Below are 24,862 nucleotides of genomic sequence, written 5' to 3'. Positions count from 1 at the left end.
CCACATTCCCATGACTTCTACCGGTTTTCCACTGGGCACCCTGTGCACGTGCTGAGCAGAGATCAAGCAACACTTTCTGATCACCATGGAGTTCCACTGCTCCTCTATCTGGATAGTTCTGTCCAGACATTCTCTCTGTTCTAGGCTCTCTTTGACTTAGTGACCCACTTTACTTCTTTCTGTCCAGAATTGGCAGTTCCTCTGGGGGGAGGGGATGAATCACTTTGTATTCACAACAATGCAGGCAATCCCCAAACATCAGACACTTTCCACTTGCTCAAAGTCCTTGAACTGGCTTTGAAAAAAAAATGCAACAGAGCAGTTACCCCTGGGTTAACACCTGTAGAGAGTCTGCACAGCCTGAAATATGACTTTTACAAACCACTTCAAAGTCACTGGAGATAACAGGTTTAAAACAGAAAGCCAGATCCTTCTAACCACTCCACTGTATTTCCTTCCAGCCCAGCAATGAGCAATCAATGGAGCAGCAGAATTCCTAACTTCCTCAGTACAACATTGACGTTTTTGTCATGACTAAATTTGATCCTTCTCATTAGTTGGCCAAATGTCGCCATATCTAATAAATCAGGTATAGGCAGGTTGCCTCCTAAGAGAAGAAATTTTTCTCTATTTTTTGTAGTACACACAAGCAAGCAGTAATTTATATGCTTCAAGCAAGTAGCACAAACAATGATAAGCAAATGTTCAATTGAAGCCAAACTTCCCCTACTCTTCATGAAAGGAACTTGGAAACCCACTCTCCAGTGTCAATCAGCTTCAGTCGTGCTGCTGTTGAATTCAGCTTCTGTTTTTTCTGAAGTAGCCTCTCCCATTAAGCTAAATGATGCCTTTGGGCACATTATTCCTTTAAAACGTTGTACTGTATTTGAAGAGGAAATAACTTAAATGTGGGGAAAAAAGTAAGTCTATTTTGATGGTTATATAGACAGGGTTAAGTGTTTGTATTTCAATTTACTATTTTTAATCAAAAGTTATTCAATAATTATAGCCTAAAGGGAACCACACTAAAAATTTTAGCCAGAAATTTACTCAGTGATGGACAATTTTCAAAATATAAATAAACAGTGTTTAGGAATAGGAAAGGAAGAAGAGTGCTATTGTTCAAAGTTGTCAACTCTGCAGAGCAGAACTTTCTCCCCAGGGCTCTCCTCCTCCACCCCTGTCCCCGTGTCTCCTTCCCACCTTAGCCAGGATCTCAATGGACTTCTGTTCTCCCCTCCAGTTCTCTTTACTGAAACATGGGGAAAATCTGAAGTTCTTCTCCATTATGGTAAAAATGATTGATAACTTATGTATTATGCTTTTTTGGTTTATTCATTTATTTTACAGACTGGATAATGTTTTCATCTAAAGAAGCTCTAATGGGAATCTTAGTTGCCAGGCCACCAGAGAATGATGGCTTTTGTCAGTAAATGTAGTGGCACTGAGGGAACATCTTACCAACCCAAGTGAGATGGTAATAGCATAGAAGTTTTGAAGCTATTACTGAAAATATATCAATGAACAGTGGATAAAACTAAATGTTTGCCAAATATCTTATTTTAAAAAATAGAATTGTGTTCAATCAGTTTGAGTGGCTTCACAAATGGAATCAATATAGAGTGTAATATTTGACACCACAAGGCTCTCCACCCTGGAGAAGAACACCTGTGCTGCAGTTCTCTATTCACCAACATGCGGATCTACCCAAACCACTTCCATTTTAGGACCTTCCAGCCACTGTCATAGCCCTTCCCATGTAGTAATCTCCACTGTGAGACACTGGACAGGACCAGGAGGCAGCTGCCCATTGCAGCACTGCATGCCACACCGTGCCATCACTGAACAGGCCACCAATGCCATCGTAATGCCCATCCTTCCTGCCCAATCTCTGAAAGCAGTCGCTTCCATCTTGGGACACCACCTCTGCCATCTTGGGTTACCTCTGCTGCTGCCTCCACTAGCTTTAACTTGGGCAGTTTCCACCTTGGGACACTGACTGGGGCCTGGAAGCCCAACATCAAGATACTTACAGGCTTGACGTTACTGCCTCCACCAACTAGAGACATGGCTGTTTCTATCAAGGGACAAGAACCAGGACCTGGAAAACTGTCACCAAGGTCCTTGTGGGCCTGGTTGCTGGAGAGGTATCTTTACTAGGTGTGCTAATAGACACCATCCTATTGCAGAGGCAACAGGGAGCCTCGCATGGGGTTTCTTCTCTCTTTTTCCTCCTGCCACCAGCCAACTTCTTTTGGTTACATTTTCACTAGTCGTATAATCTAATACCTATATATTCTCACATTCTACCTCATAAACATCACAGCCTACTCCCTCCTCCACCATTAGAAACTGTAATCCCTTATGCAAACCTATTGGCAATATGGTAGAAGATAACCAAACTCACCATTTCTTTTTATAGCAACAAAACTGTAAATGTCAAAATAGAAGCTAATTGATTTATGGCTGTATATTGTTTGCATTGAGTACTTTAAACATTGATATTCCTCTTAAAAGTGAGGTATTGGTAACCTGCAGGCACACTACAATATTATAGGGTAGAAGCTGCAATACCACAGATCTGTACTGCAAGAGAGGAAGACACATAGACAACATGAAAAAACAAGAGAGAAAAGTGCCTCAAACAAACCAAGACACTACAACAATAGACTCCATGGACAGTGCAGTAGATGAAATATCAGAGAAGGAGTTGAGAATGTATATACTTAAAATGATCTGTGAATTAAAGAATGACCTAAGTGAGCAATCACAGGCAAAAATTGATCACTCCACCAAAGAAATAAGAGAGCAAATACAGGCAACCATTGATCACACCAACAAAGAGATAAGAGAGCAAATACAGGTAGCAAAAGATTATTTCAAGAAATAAATAGAGATTCTGGGAATGGAAAACTCAAATCTTCGAAATGAAGGAAACAATAAACAAAATAAACTCAATAGAAAGCATCACCAACAACTAGATCACTTGGAAGACAGAACCTCAGACAATGAAGACAAAATATACAATCTTGAAAATATAGCTGACCACACAGTGGAGATGGTAAGAAACCATGATCTGAACTATGGGATAACATCAAAAGACCAAATATAAGATATATCAGAATAGAGAAAGGCACACAGATTCAAACCAAAGGAATGCACAATCTCTTCAATGAAATAATATCAGAAAATTTATCAAACATAAAGAATGAATTGGAAAACCAAATACAAGAGAATTATAGGACACCAAATGTACAAAAATACAATAGATCTACACCAAGACACATTATAATGAAAATGCCTAGCATAAAGAATAAGGATAGAATTTTAAAGGCCACAAGAGAGAGAAATCAGATCATATACAGAGTGAGACCAATTTGGATCTCAGCAGATTTTTCAACCCAGACCCTCAAAGCCAGGAGATCATGGAATAACATATACCAAGCTCTGAAAGAAAATGGATGCCAACCAAGAATCTTATAGCAAAATTAAGCTGTAGATTTTCTGATGACATAAAAACCTTCCATGATAAACAAAAGTTAAAAGAATTTATAAAAAGAACATTCTGGGCAAAATATTCCACAAGGAGGAAATGAAAATCTGCAAAGAGAGGAACTACACTAAAGGAAAGGCCAATCAAAGGAGAAAGCAAGTCAAGTTAAAAACCAAAATTAAACCAAAATGACTGGGAATAAAAACCATGTCTCAATAATAACCCTGAATGTCAATGGCTTAAATTCATTAATTAAAAGATATAGACTGGCAGATTGGATTTTATAAAATGAACCCAACAATATATTGTCTTCAGGAGACTCATCTCACAGGAAAAGACACAGACAGACAGAAGGTGAAAGGATGGTAAAAAACGTATCATTCACACGGACCACTTAAAAAAGCAGGGGTTTTTATCTTCATATCAGATAAAGTGGACTTCAAACCAAAGTTAGTGAAAATGGATAAAGAAAGTCATTTTATACTACTTAAGAGAATAATACATCAACAAGATGTAAGAATCATAAATATCTATGTCCTGAACAATGGAGCATCTATGTATATGTAACAAGCCCTTCTCAATTTCAAGAATCAAATAGAGCATAACACAATAATACTGGGTGACTTTAGCACACCTCTCTCACCACTGGATAGATCTTCCAAACAAAAACTAAATTATAGAACTTGTAAAACAATCAACAATTTAGACTTAACAGACATCTATAGAATATTCCATCCATCAACAAGCGAATACATATTTTTCTCAGCAATACATGGATCCTTCTCCAAAATAGACCATATGTTATGCCACAAAGCAAGTTTAGCAAATACAAAAAATAGAGATACTATGCCCTGCATTCTATCTTACCATAGTGAAATTAGAAATTTTAAAAAATGATAAAATAAAAATTAGAAGCTACTCCAACACCTGGATACTAAATTATATGCTATTGAATGATACTATATGCTATAGATAACAGAAGACATCAGGGAAGAGATAAATAAATTCTTAGAGATAAATGAGAACTCCAATACAAACTATCAAAATCTCTGGGACACAATGAAGGCAGTACTAAGAGGAAGTTTCATTGCATTAAGCTTTCACAATAAAAGAAGAGAAAGCCAACAAATAAACGATCTGACATTACATCTCAAAGCCCTAGAAAAAGAGGAAAAAAATCCAATGTCAAAAGAAACAGAAGATAGGAAATAATTGAAATTAGGGCTGAAATCAATGAAATTGAAACAAAAGAAACAATTCAAAAAATTGACTAAACAAAAATTGGTTCTTTAAAAAAAATAAATAAAATTGACAAACACTTAGCCACTCTAACGAAAAGAAGGAGGGAGAAAACTTATATTACTAAAATTCTTGATGAAAAAGGAAATATCATGACAGACATTATTGAAATACAGAAGATAATTAGAAACTATTTTGAAAATTTATACTCCAGTAAAATAGAAAACCTCAAAGACACCAACAAATTTCTAGAGGCATACGATCAAACCAAACTGAACCAGGAGGACATACACAACTTAAAAAGGTAAATTTCAACCAAGGAAATAGAAGATGCAATCAAAAGTCTACCAACCAAGAAAAGCTCAAGACCAGATGGATTCTCAGCCAAGTTCTACAAGACCTACAAAGAAGAATTAATTCCAATACTCCTCAAATTATTCCATGAAATAGAAAAGGAGAGAACCCTTCCAAACTCATTCTACAAGGCTATTTTCACTGTGATGCCAAAACAAGACAGAGACACATAAAAGAAAGAAAATTTCAGACCAATATACCTGATGAACATAGATGCAAAAATTCTCAATTAAATTTTGGCAAATTGAATACAAAAATATATTAAGAAAAATAGTGCACCATGATCAAGTGGGGTTAATTCTAGGGATGCAAGTTTGGTTTAACATATGGAAATCAAGAAACATAATCCATCATATCAATAGACTTAAAGAGAAGAATTGTGATTATATCAATTGATGCAAAGTAAGTATTTGACAAAATACAGCATGTTCAAAACACAACAAAAAATAGGAATATTAGGAACATCCCTCAACATTGTAAAAGCTATCTATGCTAAACCCAAGGCCAACATCATCCTAAATGGAGAAAAATTGGAAGCATTCCCTCTGAAAACAGCAAAACAGGGATGCCCTCTTTCACCACTTCTATTCAACATAGTCCTTGAAACTCTAGCCAGAGCAATTAAACAGGAGAAAGAAATTAAAAGAATACAAATAGAAAAAGAAAAAGTCAAACTATCATTATTTGCTGACAACATGATTCCAAACTTAGAGGATCCAAAAAAACTCCACTAGAAAACTTCTAGAACTAATAAATGAATTCAGCAAAATATCAGGATATAAAATCAATACCCATAAATCAAATGCATTTCTATACATCAGTGATGAATCCTGTGAAAGAGAAATTCAGAAAACTACCCCATTCACAATAGCCTCAAAAAATAAATATTGGGGAATCAATCTAACAAGAGAGGTGAAAGACCTCAACAATGAAAACTACAGAACACTAAAGAAATTGAAGAAGACCTTAGAAGATGTAAAGGTCGTCCATGTTCTTGGATAGGCAGAATCACTATTGTCAAAGTGGCCATACTACCAAAAGTACTGTTCTGATTCAATGCAATTCCAATTAAAATCCCATCATCATTCCTTATAAAAATAGAAAAAAATCATAAAATTCATTTGGAAAAATAAGAGACCCAGAATAGTCAAAGCAATCATTAGCAAGAAGAGTGAAGCAGGTAGCATCACTATACCAGACCTTAAAAACTATACTACAGAGGTATAGTAACAAAAATGGCATGGTATTGGCACCAAAATAGACATATAGACCAATGGTACAGAATAGAAGACACAAAGACAACCCACATTAATATGGTTATCTCATTCTCGACAAAGGTGCCCAATATATACATAAGAGAAAAGATAGCCTCTTCAACAAATGGTGCTGGAAAAACTGGAAATCCATATGCAGCAAAATGAAACTAGAGTTCCGGAGGCAGAACCCACTCACCCACCCCCCCCACACCCTGGTGGCCCAGGGTTCTGGAGGCAGAGCCTGCAGAGAGCCACCCCGCACTTGGGTTCCTTATTCACCAAAGTGTGGCTCCACAGCCCGACTTTAGGAAACATACAGGCTTGACGCTGCCACCACCATGAAACTGGGATATCACCACTTCTATCTAGAGACAATAAAAAGGGCCTGATAAGACATCACCAAGGTCCCTGTGGCCTGGCTGCACTAGAGTTTTCTCTACTAGGGGTGCTAACAGTTATCCTGTTGCTGAGGAAACTGGGAATCTTGGATGCGGTTGCCTATCTCTTGTTTCTCCTACTAACAGCCAACTTCTTATGTTTATCCTCTCACTAGTCATATAATCTAATACCTCTATAATCTCACATCCTACCTCATAAACATTTCATCCAGCCCTCCAGTCCCCCCTTTCTGTATCTGTAAACCATTATCCAAACCTATTTACTATACAGTTGAAGATAACTGAACTCATCATTTTTGTTTAATAGAAGCTAACTGATATATGGCTGCACGTTGGGTCCATTGAGTGCTATAATATTGATCTCTCTCTTAAAAATGAGGTATTGGTAACCTGTAGGCACACTATAAGACAATAGGGCAGAAGCTGTAATACCTCAGATCTACACGGCAAGCGAGGAAGACACATAGACATCAAGAAAAAACAAGGAAGGAAAGTGCCCCAAACAAACCAAGACACTACAACAATAGAATCCATAGATAATGCAGTAGATGAAATGTCAGAGAAGGAGTTCAGAGTATACATAACTAAAATGATTTGGGAATTACAGAATGACCTAAGTGAGAAGATACAGGCAAAAATCAATCACTCCGACAAAGGAATAAGAGAGCAAATACAAGTTGCAAGAGATTACTTCAAGAAAGAGAAACAAACTGAGAAAAAAACAAACAGAAATCCTCGAAATTCTGCCCAGTATTAGTGAAATGAAAGAAACAATAAGCCAATTAAAAAACTCAATGGAGAAAATCATCAACAGACTAGACCACTTGGAAGACAGAACCTCAGACAATGAAGACAAAATATACAATCTTGAAAATAAAGTTGACCTCACAGTGAAGATGGTCACATCCAACAACTATAGGATACCATCAAATGACCAAATTTAAGATTTATTGGGGTATACAAAGGTTCAAAGATTCAAACCAAAGGAATGCACAATCTCTTCAATGAAATAATATCAGACAATTTCCCACGCATGAAGAATGTATTGGAAAACCAAATACAAGAGGCCTATAGGATACCAAATGTACATAATTACAACAGATCTTCATTATGTACATTATAATGAAAATGCCTAGCATACATAATAAGGATTTTAAAGGCTATAAGAGAGAAAAATCAGATTACTTATAAGGGAAGACCAATTTGGATCTCAGCAGACTTTTTTAACCCAGACTCTCAAAGCCAGAACAACATATCCTGGAACAACATATACCAAACTCTAAAAGATAATGGATGCCAACCAAGAATTTTATATCCAGCAAAGTTAAGCTTCAAATTTGACGATAAAATAAAAACCTTCCATAATAAACAAAAGCTAAAAGAATTTATGGTAAGAAAGCCTGCACTACAGAACCTTCTTGGCAAAATATTACACAAGGAGGAAATGAAAAACAACAATGATAATCTGCAAAGGGAAGAACTACAATAAAAGAAAAGCCAACCAAAGGAGAAACCAAGTCAAGCTAAATACCAAAGTGACCAGTAATACAAACCATATCTCAATAATAACCTAAATGTTAATGGCTTAAACTCACCAATTAAAAGTCATAGGCTGGTAGATTAGATTTTTAAAAAAGAAAGAAAGAAAGACCCAGCAAAATGAAACTAAACCCTTATCTCTCACCATGTACCAAATTCAACTCAAAGAGGATCAAGGACCTAGAAATTAGACCAGAGACACTGCAACTAATAGAAGAAAAATTAGGCCCAAATCTTCATCATGTCAAATTAGTCCCCAACTTCCTTAACAAGACTCCGAAAGCATAAGAAATAAAATCCAGAATCAAGAAATGGGATGGACTCAAACTAAGAAACTTCTTCTCAGCAAAAGAAACAATCAATGAGGTGAAGAGAGAGCCTACATTTTGGAAGAAAATTTTTGCCACATGCATGTCAGATAGAGCACTAAACTCCAGGATATATAAAGATCTCAAAAAACTTAACACCAAACAAACAAACAAACAAACAACCCAATCAATAAATAGGCTAAGGAGCTCAACAGACACTTCTAAGAAGAAGATATAAAATTGATCAACAAATATATGAAAAAATGTACATAATTGCTAGCAATTAGAGAAATGCAAATCAAAACTAATATTTCATCTCACTTTAGTCAGAATGGCAGTTATCAAGAATACAAACAACAATAATTGTTGGCGAGGATGTGGGGGAAAGGGCACACTCTTACCTTGCTGGTGGAACTGGAAATTTGTGCAAGCAATCTGGAAATCAGTATGGGGATTCCTTAGAATACTTGCAATGGAACTACCAGTTGACCCAGCTATCCCACCCCTTGTCTATACCCTAAAGGCTTAAAAACAGAATATTACAGTAATGCAGCCACTTCAGTGTTTATAGCAACACAATTGGAAATGTGGAACCAACCTAGTTGCCCTTCAATAAATGAATGGATAAAGAAAATGGTACCTATACACAATGGAATATTACTCAGCATTAAAAGAAAATAAAATTATGACATTTGCAGGTAAATGGATGGAGCTGGAGAATATCATGCTAAGTGAAATAAGTCAATCTCAAAAAAACAGGGACAGAACATTTTGTCTGATAAGTGGATGCTAATCCATATGGGGGTGGATTGGATAAGTAGAGGAACTTTGGATAAGGCAAAGGAGAGTGAGGAGAGGAGAGGGGGTAGGAAAGACGGTAGAATGAGATGGACATCATTACCCTAGGTACATGTATGATTGCACGAATGGTGTGACTCTACTTCATGCACAACCAGAGAAGTAAAAAAGTCTGCTCCATTTGCATACAATGAATCAAAGAGCTTTCTACTGTCATGTATAACTGATTAGAACTAATAAATAAATTTAAAAAACAGAGCATAATATTTGGGAAGTTGGGAAAATGAGCAAGAATTAACATTCAGAAGATCACATGCAGTTTTACATGAGGCAAAACAGGAGGAGAAGAACCCTGAGGTTCTTGAAGGATCTGGTAACTCAAAGCCTTTGCTCTCAGGTGCTCCAGACATTTGAGAAGGAAGCAAGCTGGGGAAGGTTAGATGACTAGAAGGTTACTGGTAACCTTTTGTGAAGATAATTCCAGAAGATCTTATTCTCATAATAAAGAATAAAGGTCTCAAGGTTTTGGAAATTGGACCATGCTACCTGTCATCTCTCACCACTACCCCAGTTCCAGTCCTGGGTTTTTGTCCTTGAACCTCACAATTTGAAACACTCTTAACACTCTCCACACCTCCTCTAGTTAACACTTGCTAATCCTTCAGATTAGCAATGGATACATCTTCTGAGACACCACTCTGATACCACTGACTAGAAAAGCTTCCTTGCTCTCACAAACCCTCTACTTTGCCTCAAAACCCACTGCCCCTAGTTTGCAATTATGTGTTCATATGGCACTTGGCAAATGTTTGTCTCCCCCAGTGTTCTGTACACACCCCAAAGGCAGACCTATATCTATTCACCTACCTTTGTGTCCCCTGGTGCCAAGCACAATGTTCGACACATAATATGCACTCAATAAACGTTAAGTGATTATGTGAAAGAGTGAATCAATATCCTCATCAAGACAGTTCAGGAGACTCAACAAGATGTTCAACTTTGAGGAAATGACCTCATCTCTCTCAACTTCAGTTTCCTTATCTCTAATATGGCATTAATTCTAGCACTTATTTCTGAATTTGTTTTAGCAGTTAAATGAAACAATGTATGCAATTGCTAAACACAAATTTAGCACACAGAACACCTAGTCAATGGTTATTATTATTATTAAACCCAGATGCACTCGACCACCAAGCCACATGCCCAGTTATTTTTTTATTTTATTTTTTTTATTTTGAGACAGGATCTTGTTAAGTTGCTTAGGGCCTCATTAAATTGCTGAGGCTGTCTTTTAACTTGTGATCCTCCAGCCTCAATGCTTATTGTTAATGTTATTACTTACATTTTTTGCACCAGCTTTCTAATCTAAAAACTGATGTCTTTGAAGATTCCTTCTGGCTTTAAACATGCCATAACTTCTACCTAATCCTAGAAGAAAAGTTCATTGTTCTCAGGATTTGTCAACTTGGCAAATTTAACTACCAATACATTAACCTTCTTTTTCAGTCAAAAATTCTACAAGAACCAGCCATGATTCATCAACTTGCAATAATATGCATGAATTTAAGGCATAACAATAATTATTTTATAAACTTGAATTTAATGTATCAAAATCTTCATTTTTCTCACAAGTTTCTGGGAAGTGGGAAGAAAGGATAATTTGGAATTATAAAGTTCCTTTTTATCTGCAGTCCTAAAGAGAGGTATGGTTTTTTCCTTTTGTTAATCTAACAACAGGGTAGATATATTGTGAAAGCCAAAATATTAAACAGAGACTTTGCTGCAATTTACTCACTTCATTATGTATTTTTCTGGATTTCAATGCATGTGAAGGAAGTAATATTAATAACCTAGTAATTGAGAAAACTATGTGAAACCTTTTACCTGAAATGAAAACTGTTATCTTTGGTGATCTCATAACATGTAATGGAGAGTTTTAAGTTCATTTTATGCATGATAAAGTTGAGGCATGATAAAGTTGAAGGAAGATAATTACTTAAAAATCCCCAGTTGCTAACCTGGCCCCAAACCAATGCCAAGGAAGCTCAAAGGTTTAGGCCTCGGATCACTTTGCTTTGCTTATCTGCCAAGTCCTATAAGTGTGAGCTATACTTTGTGTTTGTTTCCCATAAATACATCCTTATTGATAATGTCAATAAAGTAAATTTCATCACCCACTTGGAATGGCTCCGTCTTTGTGCCTGCAGTGTTTTACCTTCCAGAAGAACAGAACAATGCACCATAGTTTCCAAGTGCCTTTCATTTGTCACTGGGACCTTAGCTATTTGGATCACACTTCTTCCTTCCCAGACCTTAGCAAATAAAACATTTTTGTTCAAGTAATTGTCTCTGTAAGGCAAGCAATTGCAATGGGAAGCACCTCCTACCAAATGTTAAGTTTTCAGTGTTTAATTTTAGATTGACCCATGCTGTCTAAAAATGTTTGAATGACATCTGAAGCTAAAGGCAGACAAGATGTCAAGGGAAAAAATTGTATTAAAACTAACAATGTTTGTATAAAACTTCATAGTTTGCCAACTTTCAATACCAGAAAGTTATTGGACTTTATGAAATTTGGTGAGACAGATATGAGGGCAGATCTCATTATTTCCATTTTATAGTTGAGGGAAATGAGTCCCACCAAGATTTTTTACTTAAAATTCTATGCTATAGTTAATACCATAAATCTCCTGAATACTTCCATTATTACTTTTACCATCCGAAATCAAATGGGCATTTGCCTGAACTCCCATTCATATAAGCAATTAGACAAATCAGAATTGGAATGACCTACCAAAATTTGCTTAAAATAGATTTAATTATTATTTTCCAGACACGATTTGGACAAGTTATTTTAAACACAATTGTACTACAGCAAAACTCCACAGGGACAATGAACACTCCATAGGCTTCTAACTGAGAAAGTTAATTCAGAATAGACCCTGTTACAGTGTCAAAATGAAACAATGGCTGGGCAAGTTCCATTACTGTTCCACAAACAAAACTGAGGAAATGGGAGAAGAAAGAAGAAAAGTAAAGCATATTTATATACTGGAAAGCCAGAGCTCTGACAGGAAATTCCAAGTGAAAGGTCCCACCAGTGCCCTAGAACTTGACCCTGAAGTCAGGGAGCTTTTGCATAACCATCTCCAAACAGACATGTGGCTGCCATGTTTATAAACCCCAGAATCTGAAAGAGCAAGAGCCTCACTCAGCTTTCCCACATTCTTCCCACACCCTGAAACCTGGCCTTTCCATCAGCAGGGCAGCCTACCTCCTTTTCCCACAGCCTTGTGGACTGCCTCTTTGCCTTCGCACTTTTGTAGCCCTTACACAAGCCATCTGCTGATCCCTGTCTTACTGGGGTTCAAATAAGTGTTTGTACCTATTGACTAGAGACATGCTATGTGCCTGACATATAGCAGATGATCCCAAACTTAACTACATGAGAATCACTTGGGATGCTTATTTATAGCACAGGTTTCTAGATCCTACCTCTGGAGATTCTGACGTACTAGGTTTGTGATGGAGCTCAAGATCTGGAATCTAATCAAACACTCCAGGTGATCTTGAGATGGAGAATGCAAGCTCATTTTCCCTTCTAATACTGGAGAGTAAATTCAGGGTCTGTGCATGCTAGGCAAGTGCTCTACCACTAAACCACATCTCTATTATATTTTGAAAAACACTATGGTGATTGCTAAATAATTAAAAGAATTAAAGAACCATAGTATCATGAATGGATATCAATTGTCTTACACTAAAAGTCACAAGACACTTGTTAAAAATACTAATTCCCATTACTTCTGGGCCTTTGGGCTAAAATAAAGTGTAGTAACTGTTCTTATCAGTTTAATATCTGATATGTCCTCTATCTGAGGACAATATATTAAACTGATTTTTGGAGCAGGAAGATGGAATAGGAGCTTGCTCTGTCTGCTCCATGCATCGACCTGGTATTGAAGTACCTCCAGGAATGGTGCAACCCATCATGGGAATTAAAAACAAATACTAATTCCTAGACCTACCCCAGATCTCAGAATCAATCTGAAGGAAAGGCACTGGGGATATAAATTATTAAACAAATGTCCCAAAGAGGTTTCTGATGTAGTCTTTTGGGGACCAATACCTTAGTTTATTGTCTCTGTAGTCTTTACAATACTCATTTCCTGTTCATTGAAGCAGTAACTTGATGTGGCTACATCAAGTAGGTACCAAAGATCCTATTGTCTCCATAAAACTGCTCCATTTTTATAATACCATTTTAGAGAAAATTTGATCTCTCAGCCATATGTCAAAAGGTACTTCTGGAAAACAACCTGTAACTATTGATGTGGATGGTTTTTAATATAATCAGGCAGTTCTTCAAACTATGTAAAAATTGTTACTGCTTAAGCATCAACCACTCAGAGTGGATAAATCATATGATATGAAGAAAACCAGCATTTATTGTATAAAAATCAGCCCCCAGTATACTTTAAATGATGGCTTTTCCATTGTGTAAGCTTAATGGAACTTGGAAGGTTCATGTATTTCTAACATTTCCTACTTTATCTCTCTCACCCTCCTTATAAGGGCTTGAGATTGGTAAATATCTTCAAGGTAATGCTTGATAATTTTGCTGGAGTTTGGTTAATATATCTTTCTCCATTTAATACTCCACGCCCTGACATCTTATTTCTTACCAGACAAGAAGTTTTCAAATGTGCAGGCCTATTGTGCCTCGGGAAAAATGTTGAACTTTTGCCTTTGTAATAAGATATGCTCCAATTACCAACTTTAGCAATTTAATATAGTTGAATAATAACTGAATGGGACACTTTGTCACTCAGTCATTATTCAAGCTCTTACTGGGGGTGAATGAGGAGTTGCTGGAGGTCAGCCTATTCCTGGGGGAGCTCAGCCTTACAAATCAACACTGAGAATTTTTTTAAAAATCATGTTATAAATTTTTTTTTAAATTCAGGAAATACAGGTCAAATTATAGATTTATACAAAACTGTAAGAAGTCAAGTTCAATTTTTTTAAATGATAACAGTGTTCAGTGTAATTTTTATATTTGGAAAGTGTGGTGGACGGATAAAGCAATCAACTGGATAATTCAATCTAAGAAGTGCTTTGTGAGTGGAGAAAATCCGGATAGATGAGCTCATTTTCACGTGGGCCAGAGGTATATGAAAATTTTCCCTCACCCTACATGGCACATAACCTCACATTCAGAAGATTGTCCATTACAAGGTTTAAGCACCTGAATCATGCTTAAGTGTGCACAACACATTTTTGCTAAGAATTGCAAAGTCTCCTATCTATATATGAGCTTGAAAAAGTCAAGAGTTTTTATTTGTTTGTTCTAGTCTCACGTTTGAGTTTTTTTTCTTTCTTTTTTTTTTCCAGATGTACTACAGGCCACTTTTTTTCTGTTGCTGTGACAAAGGCTCATTTGCCACTTTATCACAGGCAGGCTTTATTTACATACTTAGTATACACACCTAAGATATACTGAAGTCTCATGAAAGTTAGTCAAGAAAAAATCCAAGTGGCCTTGCAGCCTTTGGAAACTAGTATGTGGTCATTTAGGAAGGCTGCCTCCCCCTCTGGAAGGAAACTTTGTTGGGATTTGAGGCTGCACCACAATTTCAGGTCAGAAACAGCCACCTCGGTGTGAGGACAGAAGACATTTCTCAGAAAAGACATGGTACACTTCCAGAATACCCATGCCCTGATTCCTGTGATCCCACATCCTCATTTTACTCTCTGTGTGGACATTACTACCCAAGAAGTTGTAGAAATTTCCTCACCTCAAATTTCTGCTGCCAGAGAAGGACCACACTTGCTGCCTGCACCAAAAGGGTACTTCCCAGGGATGTTTAGAGGACTCAGGAGACGGGGTCAAGAAGTTCTAGAACAAGTTCTAAATGGCATAGGAGGCCCTGAGAGAGACAGATTTCATGGGAGTGCCTCATTGTTATTCACCTCCTCTCCTCCCACCACGGCACTTTAGGGCAGTCCCAGGGGGGTCTGCTATAAGCCAAAATCAGATTAAGAGATCAACTGGAGACCTGCTCCTTGTTGATAGAGTTGTAGTCTTTTTCCCCCCTTCTAGGGTGTCGTGGATATAAGTGCTGTGAACAGGGTCAATATTCAGTATGGTAGATGTATGTCTTAGATAGCAGTGTCCATTCAATGAAATACTCCTAAAAGTCACCTTAGATATAACTGGTGACTTTTTGATATACCTGGATATTACTGTAAATTAGAGAAAACTTTTCCTAAAGCACTCATTTTTTTCTCATAGAAGAGTCTCGTTAGAGCCTCATGGCAGGCATCTTTCTCTACATCTTTGTCAGAGGTCCAGATTTGCCTCAGATTTCAGCTCAGGAGACAGCCCTGCTTACCCAGACTCAGCAGTCATAACCTGAAGAATATTCAGCCTTTGTTTCAATGGAACCAGTATCCCCTTCATTGCCTTAGCCCACCATGAACTGGATCTTAGAAAAGACAGACAGGTGCTCCACGGTGGAACTGCCAGGAGAAACTTGAAGCCATATTTTGGCAAACGGGAGCCTCTATCAACACCATATGCCCCTTGAAAAACATCTGGAATTAGCTTAATACTGTCATCCACTGTGTTCAACCTGTGAACTTACCTGACTCCTCAACTTCCCTCATTTTGAATCCAGTCTGATGGCCACTCTACTTCTACAAGCACCAGCAACCCAGGTTTGTCATTCTAACCCACCCCATCTTACCATTCCTGGGGCCATCTTTAGTCTTTGTTCTTGATTTTATATACCCTGATTTTTATGGTCCAGTGCACTACAGCTCATTATTCTGGCTTAACACAGGTCTGCTAGCTCAGCCCAGCCCACGCCCATCAAGAAGGCCTAACCCTATCCTAGGCCTTTGTTCTGGCTCAGGGCCTCCAGCATCTGTTGCACAATTGGGCACCACAGGGAACACATGACTACCATCCACAAAGACAAAGATGGAAAATATGAGCCATCCATTTGGCAACAATATTGGCACCTTCCTCCCTTCATTCTGCCAAGCCCTGACCAGAAAGATCTTGGCCTGTTTACTACCCAATGTGGTCAATCCAGACTCAGGGTGGCTCAGGTCATAGTGGGTAAAGTCAGTTATAATAAGATTTATGCATGCAAGTAAAGACAGAGAAGGGGATCCAGACTCCTTATCAGCTTGTGCCCATGAGACCCAAGCTAAAGGGAAATCTAGAAACCTTGCAAGAAATTAAACAGGAAAGTTTTTTTTTTTCCAATTTAGAAATTGACCAAAAATAAACATTACATTTTGCTTTTCTTTTCAGTTTGGTTTTCATGGGAAAAACTAAATGTGTTTTCTGTCCATATAAAAGCATGTACCATATTTTTCCAGGAATAAGGGAAGCAGGGAAATAAGTGAAGAGTATTAAGTAAATGGAAAAGGATATACGTTATTAAGGTGGTAAAAGCTGTGTCATTACTGAGTACAGAGTATTAATTCTGTAGCCCAACTGATTTCAAAAGCACCTTAAAGAAGCCAGGAAGAAAATTAATCATTTGCATATACATTTATCTCATTTTATTCTCCCTCTAATTATTTCAAGTGAAGTGTTATTTCCCCTACCTTGCCAATGAGGAAACTGAGGCAGCCTTAAAAATGCTAAAGGATTGGCTGGGCACTGTGGCACACACCTGTAATCCCAGTGGCTCTGGAGGCTGAGGCAGGAGGGTCGTGAATTCAAAGCCAGCCTCAGCAAAAGTGAGGTACTAAGCAACTCAGTGAGACTCTATTTCTAAATAAACTACAAAAAAGGCTGAGTGCCCCTGAGTTCAATTCCTGGTACCAAAAAAAAAAAAAAAAAGTTCTAAAAGACTTCACAAAACTAACAAGGGATTGGGTTAGAGGTTGATCATGGTCCACCAGACATCAAAGCTCAGAACTGCTCAAAATTGTCATTAATTTAGACAACTGTCTTCTCCCTGAAGTGTATACCAAAAGAAATTTAACAACATTCCAAGACAGTGTCATCAGGGAGAGACCGGTCAAGTTACCATTGAAAGAGTCCTTCCAGTTGTTTCCCAAAACTAAGAGGTGAAAGGTGAGTTTTGTAATTGGTTCACTTTTAATAGATGGTTTATTTTAAGTTGCCTAGCCTGATGATGCAATGAGCAGGGGAATGAGCTTGATTTGAAGATAGATTTCTGATCTTCTGGGAAGTGTTTCCACTTTAATAAGCTTCAATTCTCCAAGGAAATTCCTAAAGATGGTCAGTCACAACCCACTGGGGCTACCAGGAATCTGTAAATACACTCATGGGTGTGTACACACACATACAGGAATAGATAACTTTTGTAGTCACTGAATGCTTTGACAGTAGGGAGGGAACTGCAGGGAGAAAAACCTCCAACTTGGGGTCAATGGTTGGAGGTCCACAAATTAATTGACAATAGGCAGAGGAAGAAGAAAAAGACAAGGTTTATTTATGCACACAGGCAGAATGCTCAGTAATGCATAACTCACTCACTGGCCAGAGATTAAAAAGTTTATATACCAAACTTAATGGGAGGCAGGGGCATAGGAAGGTAAGGAAAATTCCTTTAGGCTTTTTGATGCTAAAACAAATGGGGAGTCTTTATCCATGGTAGCTGATTTTGCAGGATTTCCTTGGAGGAAGGTTATTGACAGCTGCATTTTCTGGGGTTTCTAGTCAGATCAAATATTTCACATAGGTTTCTTTGTGAATCTTCTTTAGTTCAAATTTTTGTTTGTTTGTTTCAAGATTTTTCTTTTCCTAGTTGGTCCCTACATTTTGCCCATTTGAAATGATTCTAGGAGTTTCACCAAAAACAAACAAACAAACAAAATCCCACTAGTTTTATTGTTGTGGAAAGAGATTCAAGTTAGAAGTTGTGAGAAGACACCTGCAAAGGGAGAAAGAAACAAAAGATTAAAAGACTGGACCCAGTTTGAGTCCAGAGGGTGGCCAGTTAAGAATGTTCCTAATAATGTGGGGTTTGAAGCTTCTGCAGTGAGGCTGGCAATGGAAATGTTACAGTCATGGCTATTTGCAGGAGCAGACATAGAAGATGTAGGTGTTTCATGAATTTTTCTGTCATCCCAAATTGTTGTATAATAAATCCTTTAAAGTTATATCATGTCATTCAGCTTTAGCTTGCAGGGGTTCAGGAAAAGGGCAGTTTTGGTTCTCAGTGATGCCCAGTCAGGAGAGTAGGAGAAAATCTTAAAATACTAATTACTGACAAAATGTGCAAGATGATCCAGTTTACAATGAAGTAAAAATAAATAAATAAATAAATAAATAAATAGTTCCAAGACAATAAATGGGTCTAGAATCTGATAACTATAGTTTTCCACTGAAATATAAATTTCTCTCTACAGTCAGCCCCATTTCCATTAAAAATTATCAAATTAAGATTACTTTTGTTTACAAAATAAGCTGGTCTCATTAAATTTGGCCTGATCATTGACATAAGGGCAGAAAGATGACTGACTCCTTAGGTGTTTTAAAGTTTGCTTTGCTGAAACTTTTATGAGAAATCTCAGATTGGACTTTTTAAAGGCTTTTATAGCTTGGAAGCCAAGTCAAGAATCTGCGTCAGACTTCATCTGCAGTCCATATAGATTAGGGTGAATTCCCTCCTCTCAGTCCATGTAGATTAGGGTGAATTCCCTCCTCTTAAATTTTCTGGGCCTGCCGTAAAGTGATATTCATTATGCATCTTTAAGGGTTAGAAATCCTGTAAGCCAGTTACCAAACCAGTTTTTCCAAGACAGCTTTGTAAGTGTTGGCTCCATAAAGTCAACTTTAGTTCCTGTATGTCTGGTCATGTCTGTTTCTCTGCACATCATTCTCAAATAAGACATTTCAATCAAAACCTTGTTAGTGTAACTAATTTTCCTAATTATGTCCTGTTACAAGAATAAAACATTTGTATTGAACTTATGTCAAAAACTTTTTGGCAAATTTTCATTTGCCATGAAAATAAGAATATTTAATATGGGTTTATGAATTCTAGGGAGAACAAGTAGGGAGAATAAAAAAAAGTGTTTCATTTTTGTTTAAAAGGTATAATATACTAAATTGTTGTGAATTATAAATATGTTAAAAAATATGGGTTCCTTATATTCATAAAATGTATTATTAACATAAAATGATCATTCTTCCTCAGTTCATTCAGACACATGTAATTAATCCTTATTTTACTTAATCTCAGGTTATCAGTTTTACCCACTAGGATTTTAGAAATATTCATCCATTCCAGTAGTATGAACTCAAAGTTATTTATGTAGTCATCAGAAACCTTTATCCAGAGTACATATTGGAGACCTTTCTGGGGATTTCTGAGATACCCCTTCTCTTCACGATGAGGCGTTCTGACTTGCTGCTGCTTGTAACAATTTCTGCAAAACATAAGGATAAAAACAAGTAGCTATCTGTTATAAAAGACTCAAAATAGCTGTGGTTAAAGATTTGATGAGAATTTGCTATAAAATTATGCAATTGACAAGGAAATTTGACTGTTTCTGTGACATACATTTTAAGACAATAACCAGAATTATGATTGATATCATTTTTTCAGGACAGTAAGGATATTGACAAATTCCTGGAAACTTCATAGTCTCTTGAAGTACTTCTAATAGTGTTTACCCATGTAAATATAACATAGGGAAAGGTAACTATCTCTTATTTGATGATAATGTTCGGTGTTCTGACTTTTTAATGCACCTGCAATCATCTGGAGAAGAACAAGGGAGTTTTTGAAATCAGGAAGAAACATAGGTGGGCTTTTTTACTTTTACAACCATATTTCTTTTGTACATGTTTGATTGTAAGTCAAGGACAGGTTTGTGTTTTGTTTTTTTTGTTTGTTTGTTTTTAGTTTTTCAAAGAATTGAATGAATGGCAGCCTCAACAATAACATTAAGGACACTGCCTATCCAACTACATGATTTAAAATTTGCTTTTTAAAATTTTTTTCCATTGGAGAGATTTTCAACTAAAATGGAAACCAAAAGATATCTATGTTCTGGGGCTTCTGGAATTAGAGTTTGGTGCATTTAGAACATTTTATAAATCATTTGACAGAGGATTGTGAGTGTATTTCTTCCCTCTGAGTACACACTGTTCCACCTTGACCCAATTAACCTTCAAAGGGAAGACTTCTATAATAGCTCTTATCAGGCCCTGAACATTAACCTCCAACTGGGCCATTTTCAGGAAAAAAAGGTGGTATAAGTGAGCTTATGGTGAGTGTAGATTTTAATTTTTGTTCTGAATCTGATTTTTGTTCTTTAATTTAGTGAAGGGAGTCTTTTAGGCTAGCCATGACCCATTTTTTTTTTTTTGTCCTTCCAATTTGATCCTTCCATATAGGTAATGAGCCATTTGTTTAGGGTAAGAGCTCTCCCAAAATCCTCACAAATATAAAAGCTTTTCCAAATCAAATGATTTGTTATTTGATTATTGACAATTTAGGCTCTCTAAAAGCATACCTGTTCCAAAATATGACTCAAAATTAATAAAAATTTTTATGCCTTAACTATGGACATAAAAGGCATCCCCAAATAGGTGCAGAAGATGCAAAGCCCTGTGATCTGAGGTCATTCCAAAAGATAGTGAAGAGAAGGCAAGCAAAGGCTGCCATTGGCACAGAGAGTAAGAAGGATGCTTGCAAAAACTCTCATCTTCAGGCTCCCACAGAAGTGATGTGTTCATGACACCTGACAGACAGTACTGAGATGGGACTTCCTACCACTAGTAGGGCAACAGGAAAGAGACCATAAGAGCTAAAACTGGCTGAGGCCCTTTATTTTAGACTTAGATGAATCCTCCAAGAGCTTGCAATAGTTGGCATGATGCCAGCTGCAAATGAGATGCTCAAGATACTTGCATTTCTATCCAGTTGACTGCAAATTCTTGAGCCCCCAACCTGACAGTTGGCTGCTTCTGAGCATAGACTTGACAATCTGTCCTCCTCCCCACTCCCTGCATGTAGAAAGCCAGAGAGTGAACACTGTCACTGGAACCAAGCCAAGCTCTCAGAGCACAAAATGAACAGACAGGACACCATGGCTGTCCTTGGAAGAAAAGGAATCTATGGCAAGAGCACTCGAGCCACAAGTCACAATACACCAGTCACAATACACCAAGGACTAGTTCCTACCATGTCTGCTCCTGCTAATCTCAATCTTGGAGGGAAAAGATAAAGAGAAGCTCCTACAACCTTTACTTGACAGGACTCCAGAGATCTGGGATTTTGGTAAGAAATTTGTCAGTTGGGTCAGAGACCTCAGGGGCAGTTTCTGGAGGAGCAGAGTTCCAAACAACCCATTCATTTCACCAAAACTGGGAGAGGAAAATATTTCCTCTTCCAACTTGAGTCCAGTGATTAGGGTCCCAAGAATTATTTGACAATAGAGAGATGAATAGGAGGAAAGATAGGTTTACTTTATGCATATATGCAGAAATACTCAGTGATGAGGCCCTCCCTCAGTACCCTGAGAGAAAAAGGTTTGTATACCAAACTTAACAAAAAAGGATAGGGGGCAGTAGCAGATGATTAGGACATCAATGGGAAGGTACTGAAGCTTCTAATTTTATTTTTATTTTTTTCTTGCTAATGACAATGGGGGCATTCTGTCTCTCTGGCAGCTGAATTCCAGGAAACTACCAGCATGAGGGTTAATAGCAGCTGTATTTTCTGGGTCTTTGGAAGGTAAGTGAAATTCAGATAAGATTTCTTTCTGTATCTTCTTTAGCTAACAAGTTTTTACTTAAAATAATCTTTAAATCTAGTTCTAGGGGTCTGAATAGATTCCCAAGACCTGAGACATATATGATCATAAGAACTTTTATAAAGGAAAACCTCCTGAATCCTTTCTATGGCAAGTTTTAAGATACACAGCATTACTATGACATGCTTGAGAGCTTCAGGAAGTTTCAGTGAGGTTCCTGGTGACAGAGACATCGCTGCCTAATACAAGCACACTGCAGGGTTATCAATAAGGTCTCTGCCTAGGCTGACATCATCCTGGGCTTCATTCCAACAATGTGAGCTGTGGCTTCTGTGCCCACAGTGAAGGCTGGTGCTTAACTTTATTAAATGCCTCAGATTCAAAGCCTGCTACTTGTCTTCAGAAAATCATTGTGCAATCATCTCCAGAGTTAAGTAATATTATGTTATCCTTTCTTCCTCCTCCTCCTCTTCTTCTTTCTTTTAACCTATCACAAACAGGAAAAATGGTTGTTTATATATTTCAAGTCTCAACTTGATCTTATAACTGCAAACACTGACTTACAAGGAAATTTTATTTGGGGAAATATTTAAAATATTAAAAGTGGAAATTCTAAGTGCTAATTTTAAGATACCATATTCCATAGTTTCTATTTCTTTTTAAATAAAACTAGTGCTATCTGCCAACAAGGAAAATGAGTGCTCTGTCCATTAGTCTTCCTCACAACTTCAAGAATTTTGGCATTATCAACAGAGGTAAGAACATCTCCCTGAAAAATCTGTGGTCTCAAGTCCATACTTCAAATAGCTCATTCACCAAAGTGTAGAAAATATATAGCATTGGCCTTTTTTTCTTAGAACATGGAAAAAAATCACTTTAAAAAACAGGATGAAATTTCTTAAAAATGGACCACGTGGATTTGGTGCTTGCTAGCCCTCAAGCACACTGAAGATCAAGAGGGATGGAGAATAGGAACATGGCCAGAGTCGTTCAGAGGTGGGGAAACTTCTTCACTGTTCACTGCACTAATTGAGACATTGCTAATTAGTGGTTAAATGTTGGCTCCCCACAATATTGCCAGAATAACCTGTTGGAACTGGGTGTGCATTGTAAATGTTCAGTAGCTTTTTTGACTCTACCCTCCAGGTGCCAGCAGCACCTCCAGTCATGACAATACGAAATATTTCCAGACCTCACCAAGTATCCCCTATGGGACAAAACTGTTCCCAGGTGAGAACCAATTCCTTACAGGTGAGTGATTGAGAATAGTGCTCTGACAAAGTCTTGGTAGAGCCTCCAAGGGGGAAGGGCAAAATTGGAAATATTTTTAAAATTTTGAAGGTTGGCTATTTTAAAGCTTATCTTTTAATGCAGAGGGAAGTCTGGTTAGGGTCAAATGAGGATCACATTATAACAGTTTAGGAATAGTTGGCATAGCAAGGTATAACTGCCCTTGTTCGCCTCCCTGTAAACTCTAAGAATATACTGAATTTATCAGGGACCCAAAATGTTCTCTCTGCACTCTGGAAGCCTTATGGAGGGAGAAGTAGCTCACCATAAATTCCTCCATCTATGTTCATAACTGAGCATGCTCTTGGATGACCACTCACATGTGCAGGGTGATTTGGGCTGCACTTTAGAAATGCTGCTGCTTGTAAGAGTTGAAGAACCAGAAGAGCACAGGTGGCCCTAGCTTGGAGAAGACTAAAACTCCTTTTCTGAAGTTAATCCACTGAATGTTTATTCAATCTATTTTCCATAGGTTGTTTTAAAGATGATACCTTTTTTTCATAGATGTGACCTTGAATCCATTGCACTGTGGAGTTCTGCTTCCTTTCCTAATTCTGAAAATGAGCCACATTCTTCAAGTGGGATATTCACTCATAGCTTTCCAAGCACCAATCTAGGCACTGCATATGAATTTCCTCACTCCTCACTTGGTCACATAAATTCTGCAATGGGAAATCTGATACTCAGAGAGGCAAGATTTACAATTTAAACCTATGTCTGTGGGGGCTCCAATGTTGGTGATTTCTCTACTACAGAATATTGTCACCTACTTGTCAATTTCTCAAAACAATAACAAACAGAAAATCCTAAAAAGAACACATAAAACATCTAGTTGTGGTTGGGCCTGGATTCATACACAATATTTGAACAGATTAACTGTTGTTGTTTTTCTTTGGGGGAGGGTTGCACTGGCAAGCAATAGACAATTACAAGGGGACATGTCTAATTTGACCATAGGCCAACTGAAATACTCAGACAACTTCTAAGTACCACACTGCCAGTCCAATAGTTTTGCCTAACCCTAAAAATAAGTGAAGTAGACCAAATCCATTGTTTGATAACTGATACTGATGAAAATGGGAGGGGAAAAACAAAAACAAAAACAAAAAACCCCAACACACCATCCTATTTTCCAATGCAATTTGAGGGCTACAATAATTTGGTAATTAAGTGACAGTGAAGTTTGTCAACAAAATGGTAGTGGGTCAGCAGACTTTCACTGGATAACACTGTAGATGAGAGTGACACTGGAATTAAAGGCCTCTTGGAAAAGGGGGTTGAAGAGTACCTTTTCTATGATGGTCTCCTTTTAATGGAGATTGTGGTGTATTATGTTCAGGGTAGTAGATTCATAAATGGACAGCTAAATGTGATTTAATTTGCAGAACTTTGTAAGATTGTTTTTAACATGAATCAGAATTCTTTACTGTT

The 24,862-nt window shown here is 37.4% G+C and overlaps 2 long non-coding RNA genes and 1 other non-coding gene across 3 annotated transcripts; 2 read left to right on the top strand and 1 right to left on the bottom strand.

Moving 5' to 3' along the window:
- Positions 1–6,294: 6,294 nt before the first annotated feature.
- On the top strand, positions 6,295–24,655 carry LOC125617780. Its single transcript, XR_007348895.1, has 3 exons — positions 6,295–6,423; positions 7,815–7,824; positions 24,644–24,655. It is a non-coding gene; the product is annotated as an uncharacterized LOC125617780 (long non-coding RNA).
- Positions 6,344–8,442, bottom strand: LOC125617781. The gene is made up of 2 exons (XR_007348896.1): positions 8,407–8,442; positions 6,344–6,509 (listed from the first exon to the last, which is right to left on the bottom strand). It is a non-coding gene; the product is annotated as an uncharacterized LOC125617781 (long non-coding RNA).
- LOC125617808 lies at positions 13,185–13,375 on the top strand. Its single transcript, XR_007348922.1, has one exon. It is a non-coding gene; the product is annotated as a U2 spliceosomal RNA (small nuclear RNA).
- Positions 24,656–24,862: the final 207 nt, after the last annotated feature.

Source organism: Marmota marmota, unplaced genomic scaffold, assembly GCF_001458135.2.
Source record: "Marmota marmota marmota unplaced genomic scaffold, marMar, whole genome shotgun sequence".
Taxonomy (NCBI): domain Eukaryota; kingdom Metazoa; phylum Chordata; class Mammalia; order Rodentia; family Sciuridae; genus Marmota; species Marmota marmota.
This window is presented reverse-complemented; position numbering and strand designations above follow the sequence as displayed.